The sequence below is a fragment of the Cyprinus carpio genome, chromosome A15 (genome assembly GCF_018340385.1).
Source record: "Cyprinus carpio isolate SPL01 chromosome A15, ASM1834038v1, whole genome shotgun sequence".
NCBI lineage: Eukaryota > Metazoa > Chordata > Actinopteri > Cypriniformes > Cyprinidae > Cyprinus > Cyprinus carpio.
The window spans coordinates 1,834,011-1,852,657 of NC_056586.1; the positions used below are offsets into that span (position 1 = coordinate 1,834,011).

At 37.0% G+C, this 18,647-nt stretch overlaps 1 pseudogene; it reads left to right on the plus strand.

The window, feature by feature from the left end:
- LOC109102697 overlaps nucleotides 1–16,847 on the plus strand; it is a 152,323-nt pseudogene extending 135,476 nt beyond the window's left edge.
- The last annotated feature ends 1,800 nt before the right edge of the window (nucleotides 16,848–18,647 follow it).

Consider the following 18,647-nt stretch of genomic DNA (forward strand, 5'->3'; position numbering starts at 1 on the left):
GATGTTTTTTTTCTGTGATTTTTCATATTCAAACCAATATTGGTGTGTTTTATAATAACTACGACCTGAGGCTACCTGCACATTTTCGGCATAGTGCCACCTAGTGGTCGGGAGATATGATAAATACCTTTTTTTGCTTATAACTTCTGAACAGTTTGCCCAAAAATCACAAGACTGGTGTTTTAGATATGTAGTTAGTTTTGCAGCAGCAGCACCCTGTGGTTGAAACTTATAATGAAATTTCAAAAAAATGTTTATAACTTTTGCCTATTATCATGCAACTGGTCTTAATAGAGTCCTTGGATCATGCCGAGAACATCGATACCAATTGTGCCACTTCCTGTCCGTTGGCTGTATCTCTGCAAAGCTTTGGCATATTAACACCAAACTTTGAATGCACCATTGTCATCTCACACTGAACACACCACATCAATTTGATAATAGCGCCATCTATTGGTCAAAAGTGATGAACCTTTTAATCATATTACTAGTGGTTGTATTTATAATTTTTCAGCCATTTTGACTAAAATCATCTTAAAATGGCTTTAATTACTTAACTGCTGTTTGCAGTTATATTTCTATTTGTAGTTATTGGGTTCACCTGTGGTGTGTCATCCGGTGTATTTAAAACACTTTAGTAGACCAAAACCTACCAAAGAACATATCAGTCATAAAGTTTGCAATTTTAACAATTTTACCTCAGTGGGGAAACTCTGGAAGTTTAACTAGGATGATTGAAAGTGTTTTATTTTTTTTTATTTGTGGAGACAAATAGTACTTGAATTAAGCCGCTCCACCAAAAATAAGAGGAACAAAATTTAACAGTTTGAAAGTGTTTTATTTTTTTTTATTTGTGGAGACAAATAGTGATTTATTGTTGTTCTAATAAAACTTTTTTATTATTTTTTATTCATAATGACAATTCATAATATATTTTAATTATCTTTGAGATTTATCATTGGCATGTCTGGCAGAAACTACATTTGGGACCCTGTGTGCAGAATGTAAAAGTGGCCACATTGTGTAGGCAAACATATTAGGCTTGAATCCATTGTGCTCAAACACTTTTTCATGCAAAGTTTAAATTCAATCATCATAATTTTGGAGGGTTGATTAAAAAGCAGCAACACTGAAACTAAACTCAGTAGATCTCTGACTCTCACGCTCTTTCTCTTCAGTTCCCGTCCACGTTTTTCCAGGGTAATGCGGATCTGTGCGGCAGTCTGTGTTATGAGATCCTGAAGTGCTGTAACCATCGCTCCAGCTCCACACTGACCGAAGCCTCCGCGCTGCTCTACTTCCTCATGAGGAGGAACTTTGAGTTTACAGACGGCAAATGCATCGTCCGCTCACACCTGCAGGTCAGGCTTCTGTTACTCTGCTCTTCTGATGTGTGGCTGTCTGTAATTGGGTTACGCTTTATTTCCATATTCCACTTTAGACATTCTACTAACTATAAGTGACTTTGCAGCTACATGTCCACTGACTCTCATTCATTTGTAATTTACAACAGCATTTTAAATAAATAAATAAATAAATCTAAGTTTGCGAAATTAAAGTTATAATATTTTGAGAATAAAGTTAAAATTACTAGAATATTCATCATATTTTTGCAATACAAGATTGAAATTGTAATATTTTAAGAATAAAGTTAATATTTTCAGAATAAAGTCACAGTATTTGGAGAATAGAGCCAAAATTACAAGATTAAAGTCCTAATGTTTTGAGAATAAAGACAATATTTTGAGAGTAAAGTTGTATTTGAGAAACAAAGTAGTATTGTCCTGTTTTCAGTTTGTTTTTTATCAGTTTTCGGGTCTTTTCTGTTGTCAGTTTCATGAGCCGTTTTCTCCCTGTTAATTAGTTCAGTTCTCCTTGGTTTCCTGCCTGTTTGTTTCTATGGTTCCTGATTAGTTTGCTTTGTCTCAGTTCAGTTGTGTTTGCTCGTTAAGTCTCTGTATTTATTCTCTCAGTTTTGGGTCTGTCTTGGTTCTGGTATTAGTGTTAAGCTGTTTTGTCTTAGTACAGTTCTTCCTGTGCACTCCTGAGTTTTTTTGTTCATTAAAAGTTTCCCCTGGATCTCGTACTCCCTCGTTGTGAGAGTTTTAATAATACAGCATGACAAGTATATGGCGTGAATAAATTTAATGTTAAAATCCACCTTCAGTACTCTGCAAAAACATCTGACATCCAACCTTTCATTTTTCACATTGTATTTAATATTAAACACAGCAATAATAACTTCTGAAGGTTGAAGTGGGCTCCAACTCATTAATTTAAGTTATAATATTGTTATTTTTTTTCTGAGGTAAATAATGTTATGCAACTATTCACAAGCTGTTTTATTGACGGTATAAATGCTTGGAAATAATATTTCATGTCTTCAAGTGTCACATTATCAAAATATTATGGCTGTAATCACGCAATATTAGATGTTTTTATTTTATTATTATTATTTTACATGCCACTAAAACACTGCCGTATAACTACATGTAATCTAACTTTCAGTAGTGTATTAGTAGATTGTTTGGTTAGGGTTAGGCTTAGGGTTAGTAGAATAAGTTTATGTACTTACTAAGTCAGTAGAATGTCCGTCAAAATAAAGTGTTAGCAGATATTAAGCAGACAGTCACTAATATATGGAGTTACAAAGTTACTGCTAGAATGTCTTAAGTGTACCATCAGAATACAGTGTTAGCCTGTGTCTGTGTGCCTTGTTGAGGACTGAATGTGAGAAACAGTCACTGAAGCTGATTTGGGTTCTTCCCTTCTCCTCCTCCAGGTGATTAAATCTGTGAGTCAGCTGATCGCTGATGCAGGTATCGGTGGTTCACGCTTCCAGCAGTCTCTGGCCATCATCAACAACTTCGCCAATGGAGACACGCCACTTAAAGTGAGAGTTTAGCAAAGACAACACTTTAAGGCTGTGGTATTGCAAAAATAGTGAGAGATTTCAAACCACAAAATCAAAATATGAACTTAGTTGCTGAAATTGTTTTCAATTCAGTTTGATTCATTCACTGGATCCTCTGCAGCTGAAATAGTATTTTACAAGACAGAAAACAATAAGAGGTGGATAATTATAATCAATCCAATGTAGAAAAAGCTTGTAAATGTCTTCTGTCATTTGTTTACAATGAACCTGCTCTTTATTGCATGTGTGAACACCTCAGTCCTGCACGTAAAGATGATTAACATCCATATCAATATCAAAGTATAGGCACACAGCTGGGGGTCCTGTGCCCCAGTACTGATGAATGGCTAGAAATGCCCCTGTTTTGAAGTAAACGAAGATTAAACGTGGCAAAACAGCTCAAGAAGATTTGAGAGCAACGGTGCAGGACAATTTTAGCTACAAAAATATAATGTGAAACAACAGATCTGATTTGCTTTCTTCCAGAACACCACGTTCCCTGCTGAGGTGAAGGACCTGACCAAGAGGATACGCACCGTCCTGATGGCCACCTCCCAAATGAAAGAGCACGAGAAGGACCCGGAGATGTTGGTGGACCTGCAGTACAGCCTCGCCAACTCCTACGCCAGCACCCCCGAGCTCAGACGCACCTGGCTAGAGAGCATGGCCAAGATCCATGTTAGAAACGGAGACCTGTCTGAGGTCAGGATGACTTCATCGAGAGGATCTTTTGATTAGCTGGATTTATGCATGAATGGAGCTCGTGTAACACAAAACAAGATGCTAGAAGACACAATTCAATATATGCAATAAATGAGAATGATGATTGTCGGTAACTTTCATGTTTTGAAAAACATGAGGGTGTGAATTTTCATTTTTGAGGGTTTTTTTTGTTTCTGTTTATTTGTGATTTGGGTCAGTTAATTAAATTTGCTGAAAATGTGCTCACTCTCAGGACATCCAAGGTCAGGATGAGTTTGTTTCTTCATCAGATTTGTAGAAATGCAGCATTGCATGAGTGTCTCAGCAATGGATGCTCTGTAGTGAATGGGTGCCGTCAGAATAAGAGTCCAAACAGCTGATAAAAACATCACAATAATCAACAGCACTCCAGTCCATCAATTCACATCTGGAGAAGACAAAAGATGAAACACATTCAGCATTAAGACGGTTTAACTAATTTAACTAATTTAACTGATGGACTGGAGTGCTGTGGATTATTGTGATGTTTTTATCAGCTGTTTGGACTCTCATTCTGACGGCACCCATTCACTGCAGAGCATCCATTGCTGAGACACTGATGCAGTGCTACATTGGCTGAACTGTTCCTTTAAAGCCTCATTCATGCAGATGTCAGTGCCTCAGATCTGAATTCGTCTGAAAGAGACTAGTGCTTTTGTTAATTAAAAATGAAATTCTGACAACACTTTTCATTGTCCACTTCAGGCGGCCATGTGCTATATCCACATCTCAGCCCTTATAGCAGAGTCTCTGAGGAGGAGAGGTGAGCAGCTGCTCGTGGCCATCAGTATTTAAGCAATCCCTGCTATCAATGTGCGCCTAATATCAGTGTGATAGTCTCTTGATTTTTATTTAGCAAACGTTGCATAAACAGCCTTCCTATAGAGCTTTGGTTTACATGCTGTTTGACCACTGCTGCTCAGTTGTTGTTGTTTTTTCAGTGCTGCACTTCATTATGAAAATTGCTCCTAGCTCCTTCCTGCCACTTGCTTTATTCCTTATAGTGTGAGTTTTTGTGGTCTTGTCATTAGATGCTTTCTAGCTGATTGTGCGTGCATGCTGGCGTAGATACATGACTTACAGTAGATGCATGGCTGGAGCGCTTGCCTTCGCTCTAAGTTTGAAATAGGGGTGAGCAGTGTGAACTAAATTATCATTACAGTATGGCTAATTGGATATAATGTTAACAGTATATATCATAATCTGGCTATTTTTACTGGAAATTCAATTAACGGCTGTGGAAAGTTTATAAATGCTGCTTCATATCACTTCATTATCATTAACAATCTAGCAGAATCTCTTGCACGGTGCATCCCGTCATACTGCTCAGCCCTAGGTTGTGAGTAAACCTGTGTTAAACCTGATGCCCCTCTGCAATCACAGGTTACTGGAAGTCTGAGAAGGGTCGGATCTCAAGTGTGAGCAAAGAGGGAGCCTGTGTAATTAACTCTAGCCCCTTACTAACTCCCCGCGATGGAGAAAGTGAGTGCACCTCCGCCTGCCCCGTCCTGTAGTGTCCTTCACCCCTTCAGGGGTCCCAGTCTGTCTTACTGTCTAAACTATAAGTTATTATTATTACAGAGCTACTTTTAAAGCAGCTTAGTTTACCTCAACCCTACATGTCAGGTCAGTTTTGTTACTGTTTCACAGTACATATTGTTTCATAGCAGCTTTACAGAAAAGTTTGCCACACTAAGTGAACCAAAGACAAATGTGGCAAGGAACAGATTCCCTAAAAATGTCTAGGTTACATACTTGGCCTTTTCCAGAGGCTTAGCTTTACATCCTCAAATATTTTTTCAGTCGCATTTAAAGGTGACCCTGGCAAAAAAAAAACACGATTCACACATGCGTAGACAATTTCACATGCATGAAACCTAATTCACATACACACAAGAGTGAGAGTGCATTCAAGGAGAGTAGTTTTGCACATGTTCAGATGAAATCACAATAATGGCAGAAGCTTCCTTTGTTTGAGTCTGTGCGTCAGAAACGGAAGTGCTAAAAATTGCTAAAAATTGGCTTCACTTGTCTCAATTGAGTTCCAATTGGGTCGCTGTGTCGCATTTCTTTTACTGTCTATGGGATTACTGATGTAAGGCTTAAATTTCCGTTCTAATTAATCCATATCGCACAAAAGGTGCGCAGAATCGTGCTCCTTGAATGCACTCTCAGTGACTTATGATATGATTGGTTGAATGGTAAGCTCGCATCTGATTGGCTAAAGAGTACGACAGACCCACGTGGGAAGAGAGCTCTGCCAGGAAAGTCTCAAAAACACACACACACAAATCCGAGTGGATTCGTAGTAAATGACGATTTGTACATTCAGACACTCATACATTTTAAACATTCAGAGGTTTTTGTGCACAGTTGTATATCTACGAATTGTGTTTTGCATTTGTGAAACGTATTTTATGAATATTTATGCACGTGAATTTTTTTTGTGTGTATGTGAATTAGGTTTCATGCATGTGAAATTGTCTACGCATGTGTGAATCGTGTTTTTTGCGTGAATTATATTTGAGACTAATCTGCTTCCATACTTGGTGCTCAGTCAGTCGGTGACAAAAATTATTTTCTTATTCACTGTTCTTGTCTTGTTTTATGAAAATACAAAGATTGATGTGTTAACAGATGAAGTGATGGATAGATAGTTACAAGATGCATAGATAAATGAATGAGTAACATACTCCCTGTGTTTGTGCATGGACCTGCAGGTTCATTCAGTATGGGCTGGGCCGCCTTCATGAACATCTCTCCTAATGTGAAAGAAGAGGGAGCGATGAAGGAGGACGCCGGCACTCAGGACACAATCCGTACACAGAGGTGCAGAATCTCTCCACACATCTCAGAGGAGCGAGTGTTTATAATGTGCTGAGTGACCTCTCTGTCCTGTAGGACACTCTGGTGGAGCAGCTGGAGATGTGTGTGGATTACCTCTGGAAGTCTGAGAGGTACGAGCTCATCGCAGAGATCAACAAACCTGTGATAGCTGTCTTCGAGAAGAGACGAGATTTCAAGGTACTTGGTCTGATTATCAGTGGACTGGTAAGAAAACACAAGGGACGTGTTGATGAACTGTATGTGTGTGTCCTGTAGCGGTTATCAGAGCTGTACTACGACATTCACCGCTCGTACCTGAAGGTGACAGAGGTGGTGAACTCTGAGAAACGCCTGTTTGGACGCTACTATCGCGTGGCTTTCTATGGACAGGTGAGACACGCAAACACTTGTTGTTTCTTAACTCACTCATATTTCTGCAGTCCTGATACAATCTGCACCATTCTCTGCAAAGAACAGCTCTGCTATCACATGTTGACATTAACAGATTTATTCTAATATGTTATTTTTTAGGTTCATAACAACACTGGGGAAAAAATGATTCTTCGGACAAACATATATATTTTCCCAAAACATATAAAGAACAATAATAGACCATATAAATGGAATCAATATATTTTCTTTAGACGTAAGCCAAAATTTTACTTAATGTAGATCAATATAATATTATTTTTTTGGGCTTATTACAACTTATTTTCATTATAAATAAAATCTGAATTTGCTTAAATGTTGAATTTTCTCTAAAACTAAAATCATTTTGTTTGTCAATGTATACAATTGCAAGAATCTTCGAAAGACTTTAGTGTTTATTCTGATGTCCTTTTAAAATATGCATCATATTCTCCATTATGTACTACACAGCAAAATCCCCAGTGTTAATTTAACACTCTGAGTGTGGACTCATATAACACTGAAGTAGTGTTAAAAGTAACACTGAAGCAGCGTTTAAAGTTAATGAGATGAATTAGTTGATTAATTGAGTGATGATTGACCATTATTGAAGACACCTGATGTTAACAAGCAGAATCACTAAACGAGAAAAACACAATATTTGTGTGTCACCATTATAGTGGTCAGTGTTTGCTTTAGTTGGGATCTTGACCCTTGACTTTTTAACATTCAATTTTGTTTGGCTGATATAACTGAGTTATAACAGACAGATAAGCCGAGAGTAAAAGTCATCAGGTTGTGATGATTTATGTTTTAATGTAATCATTATGTGCCTTGAATCATTGAACTCATTCAGAGTCTTTTCTCTGAGTTATATTTCCTTGATTGAGTATAACAACTTTTGATGCCACAGTGAAAAAGTCTGTATCTGCTATACATTTTGTAAGGGTCCCTTGCAAATTGTTCTGATTTTTTTTTTCAAGATTCATTATTTTAGGCACACACAGACATCAAGAATCAGTGTATGAATCTCAACAACGGTGACAAACAGCATATTCAGATAAACAGATCAACTCTGAACATCACAAAACTAAATACTAAAAAGTCACATAAAAATGGCAAAAATGATGAGTTTTTATTGGCTATAACATGCTTTTTTGATGGTCACCATTGTTGTGATGCTCACGCTGATTTTTGATGTCTGTGTGTCTAAATAAAAACTTATTTATTATGTAGCTGTAACTATGTTGATTAGGGCAAAAATGCAAGGTCTTGTATTTTTCATTTAACTTATGTAATAAAGACAATCCAACTCAAGTATTCAGATCCATAACATAATCAACAACACATGACCACATTTCCTCTGGTTTGTCTGTCTGTTATAACTCAGTTACCACAGCCACACAAAACCTGAAGTTAACCACTTAAGGGTCAAGATCCCAACTAAAGCGAACACTGACCACTATAATGGTGACACACAAATTGTGATTTTATTCTTTGGTGATTCTGCTTGTTAACATCAGGTGTCTTCAATAATGGTCAATCATCACTCAATCAAACACCTAATTATCTGATTAACTTCAACACTGCTTCAGTGTTACTTTTAACACTGCTTCAGAGTTTATATGAGTCCACACTCAGAGTGTTAAATTAACACTGGAGATTTTGCTGTGTACCGAAAAAATCTGCACGTCTCTGGTGTCAAGCCAAAAGAGCATTTAAACTAAATAGTTTGTTTAATTTTTTATTTACTTTTAGACAAACTGATCAAAACCCAGTCATACACACCTGATTCAGGCCATCAGCTCATTAGTAGAGACTCCATCACCTCAAGTATGAGCTGAGGTTTAGGTCCCACTTTATATTTGGTTATATTATTGTGAACTGCATTTTTATCTTACAGTATTTCCTTATAAGCTGCACTTAAGAGGATTTTTATGTTGAAAAAAGCGCCATTATTTAGCCCTCTGATTTGAACACTTTATTTTAATGGATGCATCTCTTTTGAGGGCCCACCATCTAGTTTAAGTAGTCTATGCTAATTTTATATTCCACTGCTGATTGTTGAAAATCATTTTAGCGCCACCAAGTTATCAGTCGTGTAGCAAGAGTCTGTCGATAGCAAACATTTTTTATTTGTCAGTCGACTCATGTTGCAACATGATGTTTTGTTGTGAGAAATCAGTCTTGGTTTGTGAATAGGCCTTTAAACCTCAACAAACTTTAAAACTGACATAGAAAAAATAAAATAAGGTAGCAAATAAATACAAACTGATGTGGAAAATCAAAGAAATGAAAACTCAAATTCACATGACTATTATGAGTTCACTCAAGCTTTATTATGCCAAGTATTTGAAGGCAAACAAATATTTCTTTCTGATCTCCTGGGCTCGTATCTCAGTAATGCGTGTGTTTAAACACTCTCCTGTTCTCTCCTGTGTGTTGTGTATATATCAGGCAGTGGTAAGTTCGGTTCATTTAAGTCTTTTCATGGTTTAACACTCCTAATCTATCCCTGCTGGCTAATAATGTGTGCGACACGAGTCTCACAGGGTTTGATCCCCAACAAGATTGTGCTCCTCTGCAGATCTAATCCTGAGCATTTATACCGTGTGTGTACATTGTGAGTGTCTTCAGGTAAATCAAGGTGTGTTTCAGACAGAGACTGAATCTAAATGTGAAGTTAACCTTCATTAAAAAAGTTGAGTTCATTGTGCTTTGTCATTTTAACAGCGTGTAGCTTTTACTGTTGTGATCCACATTATTTCGAACACAAGAGCAGCTATTTGTATCTTGAATGTGTGAAGTGACATTCGCTTCTAGTTATTTTAGCTGTACAAAAACAGTCTATACTGCTTGATATTGCAAACTGGTATTTGTTATCACTGAATATATTATTGTAATCATAGTTTGTAGCACTAATACACTCAATACAAAAAGTTTTACCAATTCACTGTACTTTGTTAGTCTTATATTTATTCATGCATAGCTAATGAATCAGAAATCTCACACATTAGGGAAGACACTTTGAAGGATTTGTGAAGCCAAGATAAAAACTGGAAAATAATCCTAAGCAAGTGACAACAAAATGAACGTTTTCTCATAAAGGGCTATTTTTGCCATTAACATGATTTCCAGGGACAGTTTTTGACCTTTAGGGCAAACTTTATAACCTTATTAAATGCGTGTGTGATATTTCATGACAATTCATATATGTATTAAATATATGCAATTAGAATAAGACACTATAGACACAAGTCAAATGAAATTAATATCAATATAATCCATGTTGCCACTCCAGAAGTACATACATTTAGAAGTAATTACACAGACTGTTTAATGCAGCCCAGAGATGCCATGAATGCATTTACACTACATTTACAAGTGCATAAATATGTGACCCTGGACCACAAAACCAGTCTTAAGTGTCTTTTTTTTTTTTTTTTTTTTTTGGAACACTATACATAATCTGAAAGCTGTTATGATAGGACAATATTTGGCCGAGATACAACTATGTGAAAATCTGGAATCTGAGGGTGCAAAAAAATCAAAATACTGAGAAAATAGCCTTTAAAGTTGTCCAAATGAAGTAATTAGCAATGCATATTACTAATCAAAAATGAAGTTTTGATATATTTACAGTAGGAAATTTACAAAATATCTTCATGGAACATGATCTTTACTTAATATCTTAATGATTTTTGGCATAAAATAAAAATTGATAATTTTGACCCATACAATGTTTTTTTGGCTATTGCTACAAATATACCCCAGAGACTTAAGACTGCTTTTGTGCTCCAGGGTCACAAATAATGTTAGGAGAGGAATATAAAATATACTGAATACATAACTATGAAATTATACTTTAAGTATGAAACTAAAAGCCACCAGTAGGTGGCGACAAGTCACTGTCTTAATAAGTGAGTCATTGATTCAGTCATTCAACCAATTCGTTCAGGACGGCTGATTTCATTCAGGAATAAAGCTTGCTCATATCAGAAGTGTGTACTAGTATACTTCTCTTACTGTTTCTGCCATATAAAGATATGCTAAAATAGTAAGAGTAGTATACTAATATGTAGTACGAATTTAACAACTGTCTTTATGAATGGTTGAATCATTGACTCACTCGATTCGTTCAGAAACACAGAATCCTTCAGGAATGAACACCACTGTTGATCGAAGATGCAATGATTGGTCAAATCAGTCCATACTGAAAATATTGTATCTAAAATGTACGTCACTTAATATTTACTTGAAGATAACACTGACATTTATTTATTTATTTTATACCACTGTATAAAGTATAAAATAAAGATCTTTAAAAAAGGACAGATGAGCAACCGGCTGAAGTCTGTGCTGGTAGATGGACAGTCCAACCTAAAACCAGACAGATGCTCTGTACTAGACACACTGTAGCTCATGCGCTGTGCTGTGTTCACCAGGGCTTCTTTGAGGAAGAGGAGAGTAAAGAGTTTATCTACAAGGAGCCGAAGCTCACAGGACTGTCTGAGATTTCTCAAAGACTCCTCAAACTCTACTCAGACAAGTTTGGAGCTGATAACGTCAAGATGATCCAAGACTCCAACAAGGTGTGTCCTGCTGGATCCTTCTCTGGCCTGTGAATGAATCACAGTGAATCTCTTTTATAGTCACTAGGATGACGCCGTTGTTGGCTGGGTGTTTTTCCGCAGGTGAATCCTAAAGACCTGGACCCCAGATTTGCCTACATCCAGGTGACCTACGTAGTGCCTTATTTTAATGAGAAGGAACAGCTGGAGAAGAAGACCGACTTTGAGCGCCATCACAACATCAACCGCTTTGTGTTTGAGACGCCCTTCACTCTTTCTGGAAAAAAACATGGAGACGTGGAGGAGCAGTGCAAAAGAAAAACCATTCTGACCAGTGAGGCAAATTAACATTAAATTAAAACTGAAACGACAGGAAAACACCTTTATAGACCTTTCTATAGGATGAAAACAATTTAAAGGTGCTGTAAGCTACTAAAGCTTAGAAAAAAGAAAAGAAAAGAAAACTGTGACTTTTTATCTGTGAAAACAAAACTTTGAATTATGACATGTAAAGTCAGAATTGCGAGATGCATATTCATAATTGTGAAATAAATCATCTTTCTATTTTTAATTCTGTGGTAGAAACAAAAAAAACTGAATTTGGTAAAAAAAATAAAATACATTCTGTCTTTATATAAGTCTGTGGTTTGTTTCTACCACAGAATTAAAAAAATAGAAAGATGATTTATTTCACAATTATGAGTCTGCATCTCGCAATTCTGACTTTACATGTCATAATTCAAACGGTTTGTTTACAGAGTTTCTCAGAATATAAAGTAAACTGATGTATTATGAGATAAAAAGTCAGTCAAAGCTTTAGTAAAAATCTTACTTTCAAAATTCAGACTTTTTTTTCTTGCAATTCTGAGAAAAAAAAAGTGAGAATTGTGAGATTTAATAAACTCAGAACTGTGTAGGATTGGGAAAAATCAGAAGTTTGTGTTTATATCACAATTTTCTGTTTATGTCACAATTCTGAGTTAACATCTTGAATTTCTGACTTTATATGTCTTAATGTCTTTTTTTCTTTCAATTCTGAGAAAAAAGTGAGAATTGTGAGAGTTAAAATTAGAAAATCCAAGAAAATAGTCAGTTTTTATAAAGTTTGTCACAATTCTGACTTCTTTTTCTCTGAATTCTCAGGAAAAAAAGACATACAGATTTGCAAGAGGGAAAAAATCGAAATTGTGAGATAAAGTCATTATTTTATTTTTTTATCCCATGGTGGAAATGGTAAGCATTGTTAGGCATTCTAGAGCTTCTGCTCGGCTTCACAACTGAATTATACACTCTGCTTCTTTCAAGAGGCAGAAACCCAGCAAGCATTGTGTTTGTTTTCAGGCACTTTGAAGCGCTCAGTTCCCTTCTTTCTCTGTTGCCCTATTGCTTTTAGGACATTTGGCTGTGTAAGCCATTGTTGACAGCTGGATAATTGCAAACATTTTGCAGCCTTCCAGCTCATGAAAAGCACTCTTCTGTACTGTACTGTAAAAATCTATCAGCTGCTCAGTTTCCAGCATGGCATGTACTGTATGCACTGCCCGCTGTTAATGTGAAAAATTACCTCAAAATGCCTCAGACCTAACCGTGGCGCACAGTCACTGTCTACAGAGACTAGGACTCTCACAGAGACTGTGCGACGTTATTTCACTGTTTTATTTTAAGGAGGAGGATTATTTTCTGCAAATTATTCCAGCACTTTAAATTGATTACATTCCAATACAAAAGTAAAATGGGTGTTGAAAGGCATTTCATGTTGGTTTCGGAGTGATTTGTGTGAGTGAATAGCACAACAGGCCATTGTAAATACAAAAATATATGGATAATATTGTCAGAAGCACTGACCTAATTATGGCCATTTTGTATTTTTGACAGAATGGATATGTGTTTATTTCTTTGCAAACCTGGCAGATATTTGATGTTACAGACCCTTTCTTCAAACACGCTCAGATCTGTGCTGTCTGTGTTGTTCTGCAGCGAGCTCTAGTTTTCCCTTCTTGAAGAAGCGTATCGAGGTGGTGGAGCAGCAGAGCACGGAGATGAACCCCATCGAGGTGGCGATCGACGAGATGAGCCGGAAAGTGTCTGAGCTCAATCAGCTGTGCAGCATGGAGGAGGTGGACATGATCCGGCTGCAGCTCAAACTGCAGGGCAGCGTCAGCAGTGAAGGTGAGCCATGCTCTGATCCTGCGTAGTGTGAGCGGATGTGCACCTCTTCAGCCATATATGATATTAAAGCGATAGTTCACACAAAAATGAAAATCTGCTCGTCCCCAGGGCATCCAACACAAATTATGCTTTTTTAACTTCAGCCGTATAATGCATGGCAATGGTAACAAAATCTGTGAGAGTAGAAAAAACATGCACAAACAAATCCAAATTAAACCCTGCGGCTAGTGACGATACACTGATGTGTAAAGACACAAAACGATCAGTCTGTGCAAGAAACAACAGTATTTATATGGTTTTTTACCTCTTATTCACAAACTGTTAGAACTATCCTGAGCAGCAGGTGTCGTCTTCTTCTTCTTGCTTGCTTTATGGTGGATCGCAGACTTATAAGTGCATTACCGCAACCTATCTCTCAAATGGACCATTAACACTATCTATAATCTCGATTAGGAGTGTCAATGGTCCATTTGAGAGATAGGTGGCAGTAATGAATTTATGAGTCTGTGATCCGCCATAAAGCAAGCAAGAAGAAGATGCAGGCTGCTGTGAAGCGTTCACAAGAGTTCTAACAGTTCAGACATTGCGTGAATCCGTGGTAATAAATGATATAAATACTGTTCAGTTTCTTGCACAGACTGATCGTTTTGTGTCTTTACACATCAGTGTATCGTCACTAGCCGCAGGGTTTAATTTGGATTTGTCTGTGCATGTTTTTTTTACTCTCGCAGATTTTGTTACCATTGCCATGCATTATACGGCTGAAGTAAAAAATCATAATTTGTTTTCTACTGAAGAAACAAAGTCACGTACGTCTTGGATGCCCTGGGGGTAAGCAGATAAACATCACATTTTCATTTTTGGGTGAACTATCGCTTTAAATATAATGTGTGGTATCCTGAAATACTCTTTCTGTCATATTGCAGTTTTCGTTATTTTTTTTTTTTGTCTCCACATCATGCATTTAAAAATTGTTTAATGCACATCTAGCCATTTTCTAAATCCTTACATAAGTGACCCCATATGCAAATGCTATATATATATATATATATATATATATATAATATATATATATATATATATATATATATATATATATATATATATATAAAATATTTTTTTTTCTGTTTTTTCTTCATATGTGAAATACATTGCCATATGAAATAAAAACTTATATGAAACCCATTAGAAATTAGAACAATTTAATGTATTAACATATATTTAGTTTTAATGTTTGTGTGTGTTATACATATTTGGTCATGTCATGTACATGTATATCCATCCTAAAACCTGCTTTGATATTATATAAGTAAATATAAAAAAATAGACATGCATTTAAAAATGTATTACATAAACATATATATAAAAACATACATAAACATAAAGATTTTTGGTATATATGTTGTCTTAATAAAGCTGCAAATATAAATAAAATTGCTACATATAATACCATATAAAGAATCATATAGGTATTAACAACATATATACATATATAACTTTGTTATGGTTATTTTATATATGTTATAAACTTCCCAGAGAATGTGCATATGTGAAACTCATACATCACCTTGTAGGTAACATATATAGCAGATTCACTCTTGATATAGAGCAATATATGTCATACAGTATATCACATTTCCATAACTCTGGTAGCACTAGCATTAGCTATTCTAGCATCTTGACTAAGACTGTGGAATAGGAAGGTACTTCATGAATTTGTGTGTTGTTTTAGGTAAATGCTGGGCCCATGGCCTACGCCCGAGCCTTCCTCGAGGAGAAGAACGCCAAGAAATACCCAGACAACCAAGTCAAACTCCTGAAAGAGATCTTCAGGTGCTTCTGATTTTATTACCTAAAACTGTATCAGCAGTCTTCTGTCAGCAGACGGAGCTGAAGGAGGAGACAAAGTAAAGATGAGATGATTATTATCATCTGTCTAAGGAATAGTTTATTAAATAATCCTAGTTGCGTAGGTTTCCGCTCTCAGACTGAATGGATTTAAAACACAAGACAAATGTATGATTGCGCTCTTGAAGCAAATACACACAGGTTGCTACAACAGTTTTTCGATCCTGTAGTGACTGTGATCGTGGTTTGTGTGTGGTCCTGCAGGCAGTTCGCAGACGCGTGTGGTCAGGCCCTGAAGGTGAACGAGCGTCTTATAAAAGAAGATCAGCTGGAGTATCAGGAGGAGATGAAAGCTCATCATAAAGACATGCTGACCGAGCTCTCCGCCGTCATGAACGAGCAGGTCAGCAGCACACTTCTCCATCAAACACCACTCTTTCCTCGCCATTACGTGTTTTCTCTGAAATATGTGGTAGGGGGCGCTATTACACATCCTCTGAAAGAGTACTGAATCTCTGGATCAAAACACAGGTGAAAAAACTAGCAGAAGCACGTGATCGTGTAAATAACTCGATTATCAAACATTAAGCAGCTTATAAATAAAACCTGGCTGAATTTACTGAATCAGGAAGTGGTTTAGGACTGTGAAGCTCCGGAGGTGTTGATGGAAGTGATCTACTCCATCTATGTTTTAATCATCGATATGAATCCCATCTTTGTGAACAAAAAGCTGAGAAAATCAGTTTTTGTCAGTGTTGCTTTTTTAGTGAAATTTAGCCTCATTCAAGTGTTGACAGAAGAATGCATGAAGCTAGAATTAAACGGTTTGTTTTGTTTAAAAGCAAAGGTTCAGTACTGCATGCTTGTGCCATTCATATAACACAATATTGTGTCATGAAAGTTTTGTGAAAATGGTCAAAAATGCTGGTGGTGGCTGGCAACTTCATAAAAAAACACTGGCGGGGAAAGAGTTAAATGCATGTTAAATGGTGAAACAAAACTTTTTTTTCTGCCTTTTGCTTGTAAGTTGTTACTTTGTGTGTTAATGGCATGTTTTTTTCTATATTTTTAAAGATCCTGTACACAAGACAACCCGGAACAGAACGGCATAGTGTCATCTGAGCTGCCAGTGAGTTTGGGAAACTGCTCAGACATTTTCATCCAACATTTTCTGACTAGAGGGAGTGCAAAAACTGTTGATTTTAATTAAATACACATAGACAAAAAGGAAAGGATTTGCAGTTTTGTGGACAAAGCAGAATGCCGTGTCTGAGTGTGTGCTACACAGGCAAACTTACACACACACACTCAAAACACACACACACACACACACACATGCGCACACACACACACACACACGCATGCGCGACACACACACACACACACACACAGCATGCACGCATGCACACACACACCACACACACACACACGCACAGCACACACAATCACTCACTCCCACACACACACACACACACACACATCACACACACACGCACTCACACACACGCACACGCGCGCACACACACACACACTCACACACACGCACACACACACACACACACACGCATGCACGCATGCACACACACACACGCACGCACGCATGCACACACACACACGCACACACACACAATCACTCACTCACACACACACACACACACACACACACACAATCACTCACTCACACACACACACACAATCACTCACTCACACACACACACAAACTCACTCAATCACTCACTCACCCACCACACCACACACACACAATCAGTCACACACACACACACACACACACAATCACTCACACACACACACACACACACAATCACTCACACACACACTCACTCACACACAATCACTCACTCACAATCACTCACTCACACACAATCACTCACACACACCACACACGCACACACACACACAATCACCACACACACACACACACACACAATCAACTCACACACACACACACACACACACACAACTCTCTCTCACACACACACAATTACACTCACACACACACACCACACACACACACACACTCACTCACTCACTCACACACACTCTCTCTCTCACTCACTCACTCACTCACACACACACACACACACACACACACACATTCACAATCACTCACACACACACACAATCACTCACACCCACACACACACACACACACACAATCACTCACTCACTCACACACACACACAATCACTCACACACACACACACACACACACACACACAATCACTCACACACACTCACACTCAAACACTCACACACACACACTCCAATAGCTTCTGAAGAACTGAGGTACATCATCACATCAAAGATGCCTTTTCTCTAGAGCCTGTTCTTTTCAGGAAGCAGTGACCTTAAGTAACTCGACTAAGCCAAGCGTTCCTTGCTTTCTGCTGTTTCACTGATGTCTGAATGCTGCCAGGCGTATGCTCATATGATCGTGTCATAAACAGTGTTGAACACAATCTCTAGTCCCCGAGTGAATGTTAAAGCTCCTAACAGTCTCAGCGCATCTTCATTTTACAAACGCGGATGTGCTATTTTATACATTTTCTAGATTGACAGTGTTTTACTGTACTGTTGTAAATTGTAAATAAGAATAATTAAAATTTCAAATGTTTCTTTTTATATATTAAAAGATGATATATGAATTGTTTGTGTCGGTTATTAATGCAGAACATTGATTGAATAAAACCGTTAACGTCCAAAACTGAAAAGACAAAACTAACGAGATGAAATACAAACACAAAAATAAAACTTCATGCCTGAAAATGTGCACTGAATTATCAGTATACAATCTGACACTGATGCAGTGTTTAGTTCTTTACGTTTTAGGTTTTTGTTTTTCTACAAAAGATGCATTATTGTAAAAACAACCAAACTTCTGAAAACAGTTTAGCACTATTATTCCTTGTTGATAGATAATTATGGAGTAAATTTACTATTTTTTATGCAATCAAACATAGTGTTTGAAATTAAAGCTATTTTTAATGTAAAAATATAAGATTGCAAATTAAGACTAACCACTCTGTGCAAATGTTTATTCAGTGTGCTATTAGTATACAGTACTTCTTTTTAATTAAAAATAAGAGTATACTTTCAATCTACATTTTATGTGCTTAAGCATAAAAAAAATACTTATAAGTACAGTATTT